Source organism: Astatotilapia calliptera, chromosome 20 (genome assembly GCF_964374335.1).
Source record: "Astatotilapia calliptera chromosome 20, fAstCal68.1, whole genome shotgun sequence".
NCBI lineage: Eukaryota > Metazoa > Chordata > Actinopteri > Cichliformes > Cichlidae > Astatotilapia > Astatotilapia calliptera.
In genome coordinates this window covers 32,157,275-32,174,345 of record NC_137441.1, presented here as the reverse complement: position 1 = coordinate 32,174,345, position 17,071 = coordinate 32,157,275, and the positions used below count along the sequence as shown (strand labels likewise).

General features: G+C 38.2%; 2 long non-coding RNA genes across 2 annotated transcripts; one reads left to right on the top strand and one right to left on the bottom strand.

Moving 5' to 3' along the window:
* Positions 1-12,220: 12,220 nt before the first annotated feature.
* LOC145423037 (uncharacterized) lies at positions 12,221-15,080 on the top strand. Its single transcript, XR_013904157.1, has 2 exons — positions 12,221-13,500; positions 14,658-15,080. It is a non-coding gene; the product is annotated as an uncharacterized LOC145423037 (long non-coding RNA).
* Positions 15,081-15,315: 235 nt separating this feature from the next.
* On the bottom strand, positions 15,316-16,587 carry LOC145423036 (uncharacterized). The gene is made up of 2 exons (XR_013904156.1): positions 16,120-16,587; positions 15,316-15,562 (listed from the first exon to the last, which is right to left on the bottom strand). It is a non-coding gene; the product is annotated as an uncharacterized LOC145423036 (long non-coding RNA).
* Positions 16,588-17,071: the final 484 nt, after the last annotated feature.

Sequence of the window (17,071 nt, the reverse complement as noted above, 5' to 3'; positions counted from 1 at the left end):
AGCTACAACAGAAGGCAATTCTGGAGGCAGAAAACAATCCCTGCAAGCAGTTGATTTGTCAGAATACAACAGAAGAACTAGTACTGTATCGGTTTACAAGACAACCGAACAAACTCACAATATTAGTAAAGAAGTCGATCAATAATTGCTGCGCAGTGCAAGCCGATTTCCACACAACAGCAGAGCACAGTGAAGGGGGTTGGTTATTTTGCTGAGGAGTTCCAATCCTTCATGCAGTTTCCTACAATTATTATTAAAACATTTAATAAAGATAAATAAAAAGATTCTGAAAATGGTTGCAATTTTTTTCTTTTCAGTTTGGTCAAATACCTTTCACTGCTAATCTCCCCCAAACAAACAACAAAAAACCCCACTGCTTCTGCAGTGAATGCTTCACAATAAAAGCCACCCCATGTTTTACCACACAGTCCTTTTAATTTCAGGCATTTCAAGAGGAAGCTTACTGTGCATTTAAAAAAAAAGTGCAAAATACATGTTATTGAAACGTTTTTGACACAAACAAATAAAAACAAGGTCAAACATCATGAAAATCATTTATATTTTATGGGAATTAGTTGGATTTGAGCTATTTTTCAAGCTATATCATCATCATCAGTTGGTCTTTTTAAATAAACTGGGGAGTTTCCATGTTCACTTGAACTGGTTGTGAGCTGCCCACAGTCATAAATAATGGCTTTGTTTATGGACTTCATCCTGCTGAGGGTTATAGAAAACCATAGACACAAGTAATGTGTAGTAAACCAAGCAATGAGGATGGTTCAACACAGAGAATCACCAAAGCAGAGGTACGTATGTATTCCGAGTGTTATTTCAGGCTTTTCCACAGGCATTATTTCCAAAGCTCGTATCCTTGGGTTGGTGGAGTGTGCAATTTTCACTTGCAGTGAGACTGCAGACAGGGGGACTCATTTTTTTTCTCCCAAGGATGACAAAGCAGAATATCCTATCGGAGTCTTTCCTGTGACATCCCGCTTTTTAGACAGAGGGAATTATGGGCCGTGATCAATAGGAGAGAGAGAGAGGTGCGGTGATACAACTGAGGCGGCTATCGCGGCAACTGTAATTTTGAGCATGCATTATTCAGCAACTCTGTATGATCTGTGAAGCTTCAAGATTATTTACCCTTTGAAAAACGTTGGCAGGGCAATTGCAGGTATGTCCTAGAGAGCACTGAGGTAATATCTCAGCATTTGTGAAGAAATACAAGTTTTTGTGCCTGTACTATATACAGTTTATGGAAGGCTTTTTCATCATCATTAATTCTGACTGCTGACCATGAATAATATTCACAATGTCAAAAAGATGGCGGGATTAGTGAGATGCCACACATCAATGCCTCACTTGTCTAATTTTTATTTCAATAAGACATCAGTTAGTATTTTGGTATTGTATATGCTCGTGGGCTATTTTTACAGTGGTCTGGAGGTCTGGGCCTTTACAGTCATTATGGTAATTATCCATGGCAGCCAGGGATGACTCCTGCATGCTGTGTGTGTCCACTGAGCTGGCGTCACAGGAAGGGCATGGCCCACACACTGTCTACTGAGTTATCTGCATGTGAGTGTATTTGTGTCTGCGTGCCTGCTACAGGCATTTTCTACAAATATAACTCAGGCTCGTTGTCCTTCTATTTCTAAGCCTTCCTTTCGTTCTCTTTACTCTTTCTGTATGGGAGAGCTGAGCGTGATGCTAGGGCTCTGTAGCTGTAAGCGTAAACATCTCTCCATCTACACATGAAGACAAACAGAGGGGCATTATCAGGCAGAGGGATAGACCCAGCATTCAATCTTCGACTATATATAACCTCGCACCACCTCCTCATTGACATTCATGAGGTGAAATAGCAGCTTGGAAAAGAACCGCCACTCTGTTTGCAGTCTTATTCCTCTCATTTGTTTAATCAAACATCACTGCACAGAATTTATCACATCCTTGTCACTCACGTTGTCACGCTTCATAGCTTGTTCACTCTGGAAAATTCAAACTGTACCTGTTGATGTCTTTGAATGCTTTTTAGAAAGGGACCACTTTGATATGATGATTTGTGTTCTTGCTAAGAGTTGTTAGATGGATATCACGCTCATGTCTGCATGCTAAATATCAGGCTATTCATGGTTTTTGACATGAGGTTACGTCCTTTTAGGAGCACCGACTTAGTGGGCAATACAAGGTTTTCTTACTCTGTCTGCCAGTTAGCTTTGTAAGGTCTGTCTCGCCCAAATGCAATATGAATTCAGCACGTTGCATGAACGACTAGCCACTCTGTTTGTTCACAGCTGCTGTCAAAATTAGAGTATGTCGCTGCATGCAAATACACTACTTCAAAACCGAACCTAGCACTGGTGTGTGGGCCAGATTGCAATGATCCCTTTAATTGCAGAGTAACTCAGACTGACAGTGATGGGTCAGTGGTTGGAAGCAAGTTTTGATTAGCGGTGTGGAGTGTAATATGCTACAATATGTTACAACAATAGATTACTTTTCAGTAATGCAGTACTGTAACAGATAATTGTACTAAATTTAGCAATCAGATTACCGTTATTATGTCAGTAATTATATAGTATACAGTTATTATGTCATTACTTGTGTTACACAGGTTATCCATTTATCTGCAGGATTGGGCATATAGAAATAAAAAAACTAACAAAAATAACATCAGCCATGCTTTTTCTATTCAGCAGAGTTCAGTGTGTTGCCAGGTAGGAGGAAAAAGGAGCAGTCTGTAACATTTGAATCATGGATATATGAACATTACCTTGTTGCTGTGACAGTGAAGTGCAAACCAAGTCCAAGACAGAAACAACTGCATTACACTGCAAATACAGGATCAGCTATTTGCATTTGCACAGACAGGATGCTAAAACAAACCTGACCAAGAATCCAGAGTGATGTTAAAGGTGAATGCATGCCAACCCCAGCTCAGCATGATGTTCAACAAAGGCAACGATGAGCAGTATCTGTACTTGTTTGTACAATTAAAGTGGTAATTGATATGAAGTGTTACAGAGTAACATGAAAGTAGTGTAATAAATTATTTTGCAATGTGTTTTACGTTTTGTATTATAATAATAAGGCAACAAGCAATACGTAATACACAACTTTTTAAAGTAAAGACCCCAACACTGTTGATTATGTAGGCTATTACTATTGTAACAACTACCCTCGGATGCTAACTACAGTGGTGCTGAGTATCTGTTGTTAGTGCCTAAAATGTTGTCTTTGCTCATGTGTATTTTATTCTTCCTACTTTTGGAGGTGATGAAAATATTTGTGGTTGTTTATTTCCTTTGTCTCTGCAGCAGTGTGGCTTTAAAGCACCATAATAAACTGAGTGCAGCAGGTTAGCATAGCTAGTCACAATAGCTAGCTAATTCTTAAGGCCTTTACACACAGGACACATAAAATTTAATTTATTTATTTGGGACAGTGGATGTTAATGAACATACATGTAAAAAAGAAGTTACATGAATGTAAACATACCAGATTATAGCCAAAGGCTAATTTCCATCTGTTGTCCAGAAAATGGACATATTAATTCATAAAAAAGTTCATAATTTATACATAATAAGAACTCCATCACCAAACTCACACATACATACCATTCTATTCCCAAGTAAAACATTAAAACTATACAACTTATACATGATCACACACTTGATTTGTCCATAACCAATTTTTAACCTGTATCTTAAACAATTTGAATGTAGAGCATTCTCTAATGGATTGAGGAAGACTGTTCCACCAGTGGCCACCCTGGATAGAGAGGACATTCTGCCCAAATGCTGTCCGTCTGTGGGGTATAAACAAGTCTCAGCAGGTTGTGGCTCGAGTGGTCCTTTCTAAGCTTTCTTTACGGCTAATGAACTCCTTTAGTGGTGGTGGAGCAAGGGAGTGTAAAACTTTATATATTAAGCACACTCTTTTAAGTTTCACTAAATTATTGAAGTTCAATAATTTATGTTTTTTAACACATGACAGTGGGGATAGGAAGTCAATTTTTTGTTAAGTAATTTTAAACTTCTTTTATAAATATTTTCAATAATTTTAAGTGTTGTTGGACAAGCAAGTGACCAAGACGTCAAACAATAATCTATATGAGAAATAATCATTGAGTAAAAATAAGTTTTTGCAACATTCATATTTAAGCTACTACGTATATGATTAAAATTTCGATTATTAAATTTAAGTACCCGGGACACTTTATTTATTTATGTGAATATTTTGTGAATTTTGTGTATTATTTTCCAGACTCATTTATTATTAATGCAGCCATTTACACCGACCATGTAATTTTGCTGGATATATTTTTTGGCAAGCCGAGCTTGATACTAATTGAAATAGTGGGTTACATCTTGCTAAATTCAGCTGTGTAAATCAATAAAGAGTAGTAAACCTCAGAGCAGCAGTAAGAGCAGGTCAGCTGATCACAGCCTGTACTGTTGAAGTGTGGAGGCACAGTAAAAAGAAAGAGAAAAAAAGTTTTTTACTAATATTATTTTATTATTATATTAATTTAGCATCAGGTTGGATTAGCTTTGGATAAAACTAGCTGGTAGAAATGCCCTTCAGAGAGCAACTTTCTTACTAAATGTGTCTGCTAAATTTCAGAGCCTATACTTTTTCCTCTTTTACTTGAATAAATATGTTGAATCAGCACTTCAACTTTAACTAGAGTATTTTTTAAACACAAGTATTTCTACTTGTGTACTTTTGCCATCTCCTCTAATAACATGATAGCTGTCTTTGTGCAACCCCATGATCAAAAATTAAGTATCTGTAGAAATATTAGCTCTAGTGATCACTAAAAGAAGCCAAAGCAGAAGGGCCAACTGTCCAGCAAGTTAAAGTGGCAATAAAATACTTTCACTGTGGCGCCGTGGATGTTCCCAGTCGCTGTCAGCCTTCACACAGTTTATATTTGAGCAGCACAAACAGACAAGCAGCTTCTCTGGAGGAACATCTGCAGAGTCGGGTCTCTGTGTGTTTGTTAGTTGGAGATGACACTTTTGGGCGAAAGTGTGTAAAATCGTGTGCACTCACAAACCAGGCAACATAACAGAAGTCACACAACTGATATCTGATTCATTAAAGGGTCAATTTTATGTAGATTAATTTTATTTTTGTACTATTTACACTCCTGTCTGGTTTTACACTTGTTTTAATAGTTAAGCCAGTTACTCTCAAACCAGTTATCATGGTTCCCTCATAAACACTCAAAATAAATTTTGTTAAGCTCCTCTTAACTGCCAAAAATCAGAGGCAAGAGAAGTGCAGGATGTGTCCCAACCTGTGAGTGCAGAAGAAAATATAGTCCATATACAAAAACATTTCAGAAAATATATACCTGCTGCATAATTGAATATTTTTATGTCACATTAACTGTGATGTGTTGCAAGTTGAGAAAACAAAGCTAACACTCAGAGCCACAAAGTGAGACATCTGGCAAATCCATCTGAGTTAAAAAGTTAGACTGATACTTCCTTTTTGACACTCACACATTTAAAATTCAGCAATCCTTCCCATTGACTGAACCTTTATGTTTTATTTTATCGGACAAAAAAGTAATATTTTCGGCACAAAAAAAACGTGTGTCGCTATGGAAACTGTGCATATCAGTGTGTGTGACTGAAAGTCTGTCTCACAGGCATAATGGCTCAAACATCATTCTGGAGTCCCATCTTATCACACTGCTCGCTTGTTAAAAGTTTCAGCTACTTTTGTGCCTCATCTCCATTCTTCTTCTCGCTACCAATCAGCGTTCCTGATTTCCTTCTAGCCCGAGTGCAAATTCTACAGACACGCACACGTTTTGCAACGGCGCATGTTATTTAACACGTTCCCCAGGTCGTGTAATTCACGCTCTTGCTTTGTTATCTTTGATAGAAATTTCTTACATTTCCTGTGCTGACTGATGCGCCATTACCTGGCTTCATTCTTCTTTTCCTTTAACTACAGCAGTAATGTTGACATTTCAAAAATATCAACATCTCACTTAATTATGGAGTGGGAAAATCTTAGCGAAAACAGCGCTAAACCTCACCAAAGAAACACTAACTATCTGAAATCATTACATTGGATTTTAACATTTTGTTCATGCTTTTCCTTTTTCATTAATGGATGAGCCAAGCTTTTCTTTGCATCAGCCACAGGAGAACTATTGGCTATATGCCCGTATCAATCAATTTTCACTGGGCTTATGAATGTTTAGCGGAACCTAACATTGTGAGAACACAATGTCTGACCTCAAGACCCAAGAAAGCCACTGCATATTATTGTTATTAACCTCAGTTTACCCCAGAGGAGCTCGGGTATCCTCGGAGCTATTGTGTTTCAGGCTAACTCCTGCTCGAAACACAATCGTTCCAATGACGAGCTGTGAAATTTGCTACCTGTGAATCCTTGGTCATGAAAAATTAATAGGCGACTTGAATATTGACCTAGGTAGTGGCTAAGTTTGGAACATCATACTATATGTAAAGATGTATTTCATACACCGTTTTCACAAGAATAGAATTGTCTCATAGATACGTTTCTTTGGGGGGGGGGGGGGGGGGTTGAATGCATTGTATTCATTCTGAGCATCCCCATAATAATTAATTAAAAAGTGTGTGTTCTTGAGTTTTGAAAACAGACGAAACTGGTGTAAAGATATGAGCAAAGCGCTTTTGCACTGTCTGCTTTTGAATCTAAGTCACTTTGTTCATTTGATTTTTCTGAGAAGCAAGGTCAGAATTGCTGCTAGAGATTTCTGTCTCCTCTATTTATGCGTTTGTATTTCTGTCAGGTCTTTGAGAGAGGATGACTAACGACAAAGAAGGATTGACAAGCCACAGCCTCAAGCCGTGAGAAAGATATGATTTATCCCTGTTATTAACCTGTGCCATTTCCCTCCACACTTATTCAAATTCATGACTCAATCTATCTCTTTTCCCCCGCCATTTTTTCATCCATGTGCTTTTGCATTTTCCCCGTGTTGATCTATATTCCAGGATAGAGATTTGCTGTTTATACACAGGCGCCGTTTCGATTGCATCCGCTAGTGTGGAAAAGGAATGAATATGAATCCTACATGACAATGCTTTTGATTAAAAGCAACACGAGGCACGTGCTTGGGAAAAAGCTGCATGGAAAAATAAAACCTGGATATGCAAGGCTACGCCAGTCGGTATATCATTTCTGAAATCCCACAAATCATACACCACACAAACACTGAATTTGCTCAAACAAAACGGTTTGCTTTAAATTGAATTTCACATCTTTACAGAAGCGATTCTCAGAAAAAGCACCACTGTTTTGACAGGTAGACAGCAGGTCAAGATTTATTGTAGCTTTTGCCGAAATGCATCAATACCTCTAACTGTCTGTCACTCCCTCTGTTGTTTTTCACACTATATTTCCCTTTACTCTAAGTGATAAACTATCTGTATGCCAAGGCAAAACACTGCAAGTTTATTTGTACCGCATCTTTCAAACACAAAAGCACAAAGGCAAGTTAAACTGCGTTACCGAGTAGAAGGGATCCAGAACAACAAACATGTTCTACTCAATTCTCTGTGAAAAAAATAAATCGAAGTAGTACAGAGTAGAATGTAATGAAAACAAGATGTAATGTAAAGGTGCATGAAAGGAAAAAGAAAAAGTTACAATTAAAAAACTTGATTTGCAATTTTACATCACTAAAAAGTGTGTGTGTATAACTTTGATCTGGGACTTCAGACAGAGTGCAGAGTGTTTTTATAATATCTTAGTTTTAGATAGCATTGCATTTTCAAGAGACGGGTAAAAGAATCATAAATCCAGCCACGAAACTCACAGGGACATAAATAATTGTTTCTGTTGTAGGTCTAACAACTCTATTTCTCATCTACCTCTTGGCAGTTGAGGCATATTCTCAGTGACTGTAACAGCCAGAAAAATCCATTTCAAGCATGACCTGAAACCCAGAGCAGCCACTCAGTGCCCCTAAAAGATCTGGGAGGAACCTTGCCTGCATTTGGAGTTCATGGTTTGAGTTTCAGCTCCCTGGTTGGTTTTATTCCCACCCCAACACCTCTGCCATTTATTTACCACAGACTTATTTAATTAGTCACTTTACTAGGTACACCTGTTCAACTGATTGTCATCTAATCAACCAGTCACATGGCATGTAGTCATGATTACACATGCTGAAATTCAATCTAAGCTTCCGAATGGGGGACAAAGGTGATTTGATGACTCTGAATGTGGCACAGTTTCTCAAAAAACCATCTGCAGGGTTTACAGAGAAAGGTCCCAAAAAAGAGAAGAAAATAACCAGTGAATGGCAGTTCTCTGGGTAAAAATGCCTTCTTGATGTCTGAGGTCAGAGGAGAATGGCTGACCAGACGAGCTGATAGGAAGGCAACAGTAACTCAAATAAAACACCACAGCCTACCAGCATTGTTATTGCTAACTGTGTAAATCCGTATATGACCACAATGAACCCTTTTCTGATTCCAGCAGGATAATGCACCATGTCACAAAACTCAAATCATCTCAAACGAGTTTCTTGACCATGAAAATGAGTTCACTGTACTCAAATGGCCTCCAGAGTTACAAGAGCTCAATCTAATGAGGATCCTTTGGGATATGGTGGAATGGGAGAGTCCCATCATGGATGTGCAAGCGGCAAATTTGGAGCAACTGTGACGCTATCGTGTCAATATGGACCAAAATCTCTGAAGAATCTTTTCAGCACCTTGTTAAATCTATGCTACGAAGAATTAAGGCAGTTATGATGCAAATTGCAAACTAGCAAACAGTACTAGCAAGGTGTACCTAATAATGTGGCTGGACAGTGTCTCCTTATATAATGTTGGAACGCTCCTGCGCATGTAATCCCAGCAGAAGGGGTTAATGTGAATATATATGAATATATAAACACAAACAAAAAACGTGCCCACAGCAGACACACGCCCTTGACATCATTATATTTATAAATGACTCACTGAAAACCTTTTCAAAGAGAGTTTTTGAGGTCATTCTATACAAGCAGCATAAATCACAGTCTAGTCAGTTGAAAAACAAAACAAAGCAAACCAAAAATAAATAAATAAAACAAAATGGAAGCTTTCTCTTTTTTTATTTTATTATTTATTTATTTATTTTTAACAACAGAGAAACTAGGTGATTGCTGAGCACCATTTTTAATATGCATTTTTAAAAGTTATTTTTAAATGTGCCTTTAAGGGCACAGTTAATCAATAGAGTCCTCTGTTTCACTTCAGGAGCAAGTACCTGATAAAATTTGGCTCACAGCAGGAACAAGAGCCCATGTGGAAACATCAAAATGTGAGGCTACATTTTATATTCATCACTATGTCGACCACGACCACAACTACTTTTTGTTTTGTTTCATTATTCATTAAGATCCAGAGCACAGCAAATATTCTTAGAGTATAATTTACACTCCTGTGAAAAAAAAAGGTTTTCCCAGGAATGGATAAAGTCTTGTGGAAAACTCTTACTGCCTACACAGTAATGAGAGGGTAGGTAGTAGTATCATCACCTCTAAAAGCAGAAGTTGTGCCAGCTTGCTGGCCTGGAGCATTCAGGTTGATGATAATACAATGCCGCAATCTTCCCAGGAGTGGACGTTCCAGCAAATTCATCCCAAGGCCAGAGCATGAAGTGCTCAAAGAAACTCCAAAAAACAACTCTACAGCCCACAGTTTGCAACTTTAATGCTAAAGTTCATGACTGCACAACTGAAAAAGACTGAACAAGTATGGCTGGTTTGGAATGGTTTCCAAGAGGAAACCTTCTTACTTAGAAAAAAACATGTTACTATGGATTAAGTTTGCAAACTTGAATCTGAGTAAAGCACAAGACTTCTGTAACCTTTGATAGATCAGACCAAAGTGGAGATGTTTGACCATAATTCACAGCACAACATTTGGAGAAAACCAAACACAGCATATCAGCACAAACACATTACACCAGCTGTCAAGCATGTTGATGGAGGGGTGATGATTTGGGCTTTTGTTGCAGCCACAGGACCTGGGCACTTTCCTGTTATTGAGATGACCTTCTCTGTATACCAAAGTATTGTATCCATCCGTCTAACACAATTATCCTTCTCGGTTTAGAAACCAGACAATGTTCCTAAGCAGAGCAGCAAATCTACAACAGAATGGCTGAAGTGATGCAGTGGCCCAGTCAAAGTCTAGTTCTCAACCAGACTGAAATGCTGTGGCAGGAACAAATGTCTGCAAACTTCAATGAGTTTACACAGTGAAATATAGAAAAAATACATTTACATATGTTAATAAGAGATGCAACAACCCAGCATAAGCCATTAGTCTGTAAAGTCCTGTTTTGAGGCAGTGACATCTTGGTCATGTGGAAGAAAAGGTGATCATATTTGGACAGGAGGATGCTAAGTTACCAACTAACCTCAGGATGTTTACTTTTTCTACCAACCTTTAAATGTATTTATTTTTAAAATGGGTATCTTAAAATCAACTGACTCACGTTTGGAGCCAACCTCAGGTGGCCAATCAAACACATGTTTTTGGCACTTACATTCTTGCTGCAGTTTTCAGTCTCGGAGGTTTTGGCTTGATTGTAATATTGGTGTACTATAAATAAAAGTGGAACAACGGACATGATATAAATAACAAACTAAACGGACAAAAATGCCAGCTGGAAGCTATCATCTAAAATGAATTTAACATGAATTGAACATTTACACACGAGACTATATGTATTCATTTATGATTTAATGTGTAATGTGATTTGTGAGTAAATTACATTTGTGCAGTACATGTATGCTGCAATGATATGCTTTTGGATTTAGGCAAAGTAAAAGTACCAGTGAGTAATAAAGCATTCATTCTCATGCTCTGGTTGGCATGCTGTCATATTGTAGAGAGAGAAAAAATTAGAGGGCATAATGCCCCAAAATATAGCCTGCAAAACAACTGTGAGCAAAATGGTATCTGACCTAAATTCAATTTAAAGTCATTAAACAGTTTTTGAGCTTGCGTGAAGGTTCATCAAAGATAAAAAGCTATTAGCTTTACTCTTTATTTGATGCAAGCCGAGCTGACAATTGCCAACAAGCGAGATTCAACCCCAAGCAGTTATTTTAAAACTCTTGGAGTCTCAAGGTTTTGAAGGGTGTTTTGACAGGCAGGGTGCATTTGCTGGGGAGGCTAATTGACTTGCAGCAGCTAATTAATTCAAAGGTTGCAAGGTTGTGATAACAGTGTAATGAGAGAAGGGAATGTCAACACCAGTTGATATTAGCCTCACTAAATATAGATGAGATGATGTTCGACAGCTTTTCTGTGGGGAAATGGGGTCCCAGATGTAAAAACAGATGGTGATGACACAATGTGGAGACAACAGAGCTCTTCAGGCTGTAGCTGTACACCGGGGGTACGGAATCATGTTTTAATAGACCCTCAAAATTCAGGGTCATTGTAGCGTAGTTTAAAAACATCTTTACTCACATGCTAAGCACTTCTTTGTTTGGCAATTAAGGCAAAAACACAATTAAGCAATGTGTTTTGCTAGTCTGTTTTTTAAAAAAAAGGTTCATAATCATTAGTTGAGCAGTTTCGAAAACAAAGCAATGAGGTGCTAGATTAAGAATTAAAAAAAGAGAGAGAAGCAAACAATTACTGCTTACTGTACAGACTTACTCATTTACTGTGTTGTGATTACAGACATTTAGAGGCTTTTTAAAAACTTGTTTTTTCAGTGCTTTGAAACATCTTGACACCAGGTCCCTAAAGCTGAAAGTTGTGAACTTCCTTCTTTCAACAAACTCTGTAGACGAAATTAAAAAACAGAATTCTGCCACCAGGATCGAGTCTATTGTCACCCTAACTTGAAATGGCGTAGGTGGATGCAGCTCTAACTTCTGGGAGAAATAATACCTCCATGCATGAACTACACCGACCTGTCAAATGTCCAGCTGAGTCTCAGTGTCAAGACAGGCAATTCTACCTGAAAGGCAGCGAGGTAGGTTTTTAATAACCACATCTATACTTAAACATGGCTAATCAATCATTCAGCTTGCATGAGAAAGTTAGAAGATTGCAGAAAACTGGAAAATATCTGTTATTCACCATGTTGTAAGACTCAGTAAATGAGAAGGTGGACCATGCAGACACACTGGCCTAATTTGACATCTGCAGTTGGCAGATTGCATACAGTTTGATTAAATGTGATATTTTACTGTCTGCTGAAAAGAAAAAAAAGATGAGACCAGTGGTTATTATCTCACATGGATTGCTGCTTTTGGAATCCAAAACAACAACAACAAACTGTTAAACTCAATTGGTGTTTCTACTCAGCTAAAGCAGGAATCAATCTGCTTTAATAGGGACAGCTGGGGTCCATTTGGTTGACCACGCAGTGGGGCCGACCTAATTGGCATGTCAATGTCTATTATCAGAAAACCCCAATTTGTCTCACTTTAAGCCGAGAGAAAGCCTCACGGTTCCAAAACGTTGGCAAGTTATTTTATTATTTTATATTAGAATCAAATGAGAAAGTGAACTAACCAGAGCCGCCTCCAACATGGAAATTCACTGCTGTATAAAACACAATGTTCCTCGCGCGTGGCTTAGAAAACAAGTGATGCTGAAAACCTTGAGAGGCATCTAAGCTCAATCATGTTTTCCTTGAGTTGAACATATTTTCTAATTATGCCTTGTCCCCTTGGGCTGACAGAAATGTTCTCTGAGCAATAGAGTTGTGACATTTTAAAAATGAGGAATGCCAGACAATTAAGGCTTAAGTGGGATTACCTTCTCTTGTGCAACCGTAACTTGCATGTTAGGGTGGAAGGCTGTGTGCAGCCCAGTGATATGCTCTTTATTCTTGTCTCCTATCCTATAGTTTTGCTTGCCCAAATGTCACATATGATGGGGGATTGTTATTACTAGTTTTCTTTCCATGCTAGGGTGAAGCATCATGTCACATGAGTGTACACTAAGGCCACTGACATCAATTTAACCCAAGGGTCTGCTTGCAAAATGTCAGGTTTCTTGGTGATTTGAAGCCTAAATGTTATTTTTTTTTCTTTTACATATTTCACAGTCATTAAAATATAAATATAAAATTACTTCCTATAGCATGCATTTTAGTCAATTTTAATAAAAAAATAAGTTTAATGTTGTTTGTCCTCATGTTGAAATCTCTTACAGATCATTTTCTGAGAGCAGGAGATGTGCAGCCATGACAGCGACTATCTATCATGGCATCTCAAGTCAGTGTCAGAAAGTAACACCCATCCACTGTCTCCTCTTCAGTGGCTGCATAAAAAGCTGCTGAGATTGCTGATTGATAATTATTCTTATCTCCAAATGTCTCCTGTTACGAGGAAACAAATAAGGGGGAGAGGGAAGCAGGAGCTGGCAGGCAGAGGTCAATGGGAGGACTTCTACATTTCATCCGGCACACATTGAGAGATGGAGGTGCCAGAGTGTGACAGTCTCCGACCCCTAGGTGAGATCTAAGAGGGATGATAAAGGCAACTGACGGGGAGAAAATTGGCACATAATTACAAAGGCTAGAGGGGCACATTTTGTCTACCCTTGTCTCTTTCTCTCTGTCATATAACACACGCGCACGAGCAGGCATGCGTGCACACACGCACACAAAAGCAACAGTGACATGTCAGGAGGAACACTGTGCAGCGTTCACAGGTAGACACTGAAATTACCTTTAACTCCAGTTCCACCATAATACCTGCTTGTTGTTGTTTGCTTTTGCTTGTTTCAGGAGGCACTGGTAAAATATGCCATATCATGACATTTTAGAGGAAATGGCCTCATTTACATGGTGGCCTTTTGCCTGTTCATTTCATGTCAGGCTTTGAAAAGTTAGGTCATCGAATTTTTACCCTGGAAGTATCTGCTTCTGCTCTTGTATTTACTGTCATAATGGAGCTAAATGACAGCAAGATTATAAAACTGGCAGGTCCAAGCCAACAATGATGTTATGTTTTGTCTGAAACAGAGAAACCTCAAACCAGTCGTGCATCAACAGTCAGATTACATTTAGTGCCATTAGAAAAAAATGAGCCCTAAACTATGGGCAGAAATCTGTGCCATCAGAAACTGAATTTGAATAAGTTAAATTTGAATTTGAATTGAAAACGCTAATTTAGCGTAGTTTGCCCTGAATTCAGCTTTGACAACAAATATGATCGACTGTTTCTAGTAGAATTCCAAAGTTGTCATCTTGGACCCTCTCAGAGTGCCCCCTCTGTATGCTTGCAGAGACCCCTACAGTAGGGAAACATGCAAAACGGTGCCCAAACCTTTGTGTTTTAGCTTTATTTATGTCTTACACAGCATCCCAACTCTTTAGCTGACTTAATAACTTTAGCTAAAGTGAATAGTCTAATTCATTAGTGCAGCATTACTGGATCACCTCTGTTTGAAGTGATATAATATGATATACAACTATCACTGAAACAGCAAACTTTGTAAATAAGCAAACAACACTTCTCATTCTCTAAACGTTTGGCCACAGCTGTAGATTACACTATCAGTGCTTGTTCACTCTTGACAATAATTACATTTCTAAATTCTCTTTGTGCATTTACAGGTAAACAATATCTAATATTTTATCTAAATGACTGCTTTGTCTTTGAAAAGGGTGAAGAGCCTGAGGCCGGTGACAGTCCAGTTCTACTCTAAGTACATCCTTACTGTGGCTCACAGGACAAGGCCACATTCCTGTCCTGCCAGAAGAGAAGAGAAGCTTCAGAGTCTTCATGCAGTTCAACCACACCTGTCATATACCATATGACAGGGGTCTCAAACTCCAGTCCTCAAGGGTGGACTGGAGTCATGCAACTTTTCCATGCCCTCGAGGACTGGAGTTTGAGACCCCTGCCGTATGGTGTTCATGCTGTTTTCTACCCCACAGTTACAGCATGTCTGACTGCCTGTTCAGCATATGCAAAAATATATGAGTTTAAGCATGTGATGACTAAGGCCTTCCATTATGGTGTTTGTCATCACATGTCACAGACATCTGGATGATCATTTGGAATAAACTAAAAACTTGTTACTTCATCTTTTATCTTTATTATTATTATTATTGTTGTTCTTATTTTACACTTTTCATGGTTAGGCATTAGGTTTATTTGTAGTAGTCCTTTCCAACGTCTTTCCCTCTTCCATGTTACTGTGTCAGCTTGTCAGCATCTATTTGGGTTTGGAAGTGGAACGGAAAGTCAGGAAATCCAAAGTGCCATTAAAACCAGAAGAGGTTCTTATATTTCAGAAGAAGGGATTAATTCAAAAGAAATGACCTCAATGCCATATTTTATTTAGGAACACTAGAGAGCACTTTGCAAAATAACACATTCTTATAATTTCACCCTCAGATGAGCCAAGCTACGACTGTCAGGGAATGTGATGTAGGTACAGAGCATATGAGAGTGGTTAAGTTAATGTCTCTTGTCTAGATGAAGGCACAATAGGGATCAATGGCAAGGCGTAGAGATTCAGTATCTTCAGTCTTCAGTGGACACTCCATTTCTGGCACAAAACACCTGTAAAAGATGGTCGATTTAGGAGGTGACCCGACAACTTCAGCCTGTCAAACATAGTAATGGAGCAGCATGTTTAAAAAATATATCTAATTAAGCATGCACTCAGTACCCTAAGAATTATTATGGTAGTTAAACACAGTGATAGTTGTATATCATATTATATCACTTCAAACAGAGATGATCCAGTAATGCTGCACTAATGAATTAGACTAACTATTCACTTTAGCTAAAGTTATTAAGTCAGCTAAAGAGTTGGGATGCTGTGTAAGACATAAATAAAGCTAAAACACAAAGGTTTGGACACCGTTTTGCATGTTTCCCTACTGTAGGGGTCTCTGCAAGCATACAGAGGGGGTACTCTGAGAGGGTCCAAGATGACAACTTTGGAATTCTACTAGAAACAGTCGATCATATTTGTTGTCAAAGCTGAATTCAGGGCAAACTACGCCAAATTAGCGTTTTTAGCTAACAGCTACAATAAGCATAACAGTTACCTTACGGCTATCTTTTGTTAACATGACGCTTGTTCTTATACATGTAATACATTTATTACCAACCTGAGCGTTTATCCGCTGGTCATTCGACATGACGAATGACTTCTGAAGTCTTAATTCAGCTCAAGACGCTGTAGATTCCCGTCGGTAACACTTTCGGTCCACTAGTAAAACGTAGTTCTATTAATCTGCGCTTGAACCGGAACCGGATGTAAGTTCCAAAAAACTGAATTTTGGAACTGAAATTGAATTGTAGAACTGAAACTGAATGGTGAGAAGTGAAACTGAAATTATTCGAGAGCTGAATTTTTAAAGGATAAAATGCAGTTTCAAAGCAAATCAATTCATTTTCAAAATATAAATTCAATTTCAATTTAGTGATGATCATTTTCAAACCATAAATTCAATTTCAAATTAGACTAATTCAAATTCAGTTTTCAAAAGCATTTATTCAAGTTACAATTCAGATTCAATCGGAGCAATTCAAATTCAAATTGAACTTATTCAAATTCAGTTTCTGATGGCACAGATTTCTGCCCATACTAAACGTGGAACAGCAGAAAATAAGGCCAAAGTGGTTTAGTGTCAGAGTGTCTGGATATCAGTGTTTAACCTCAGAATCTCATTTTCACATACTGCTAACTTTTACCTACCTCAACCAAGTGCTTTATACTTTTGTATTTCTGTACCATTATAATAAAGGACAGCTTTTTGGAAATGGTCAAATCTAGGCCGAAGAACCAGAGACAACTTGTCATACCTGGTTCCTACAATGCATCTTATTTTGAGACTTAGGCATTTCATGATTATAGAAGCAAATCCATCTGCATGATGTCACTGTTTTCTACAGGTGATAGCATCAAATGCACTCAGAGATCCATTTCATTTAAAATGAAACGTTACAATTGCTTGCAATGATTCAATATTGGCGTGCCCACTGACATCCCCCTACCACACAAATACCCTCTCCCAATGTCGCATCAGCCACCTCTGCTGCCCATTAATCATGTCATGC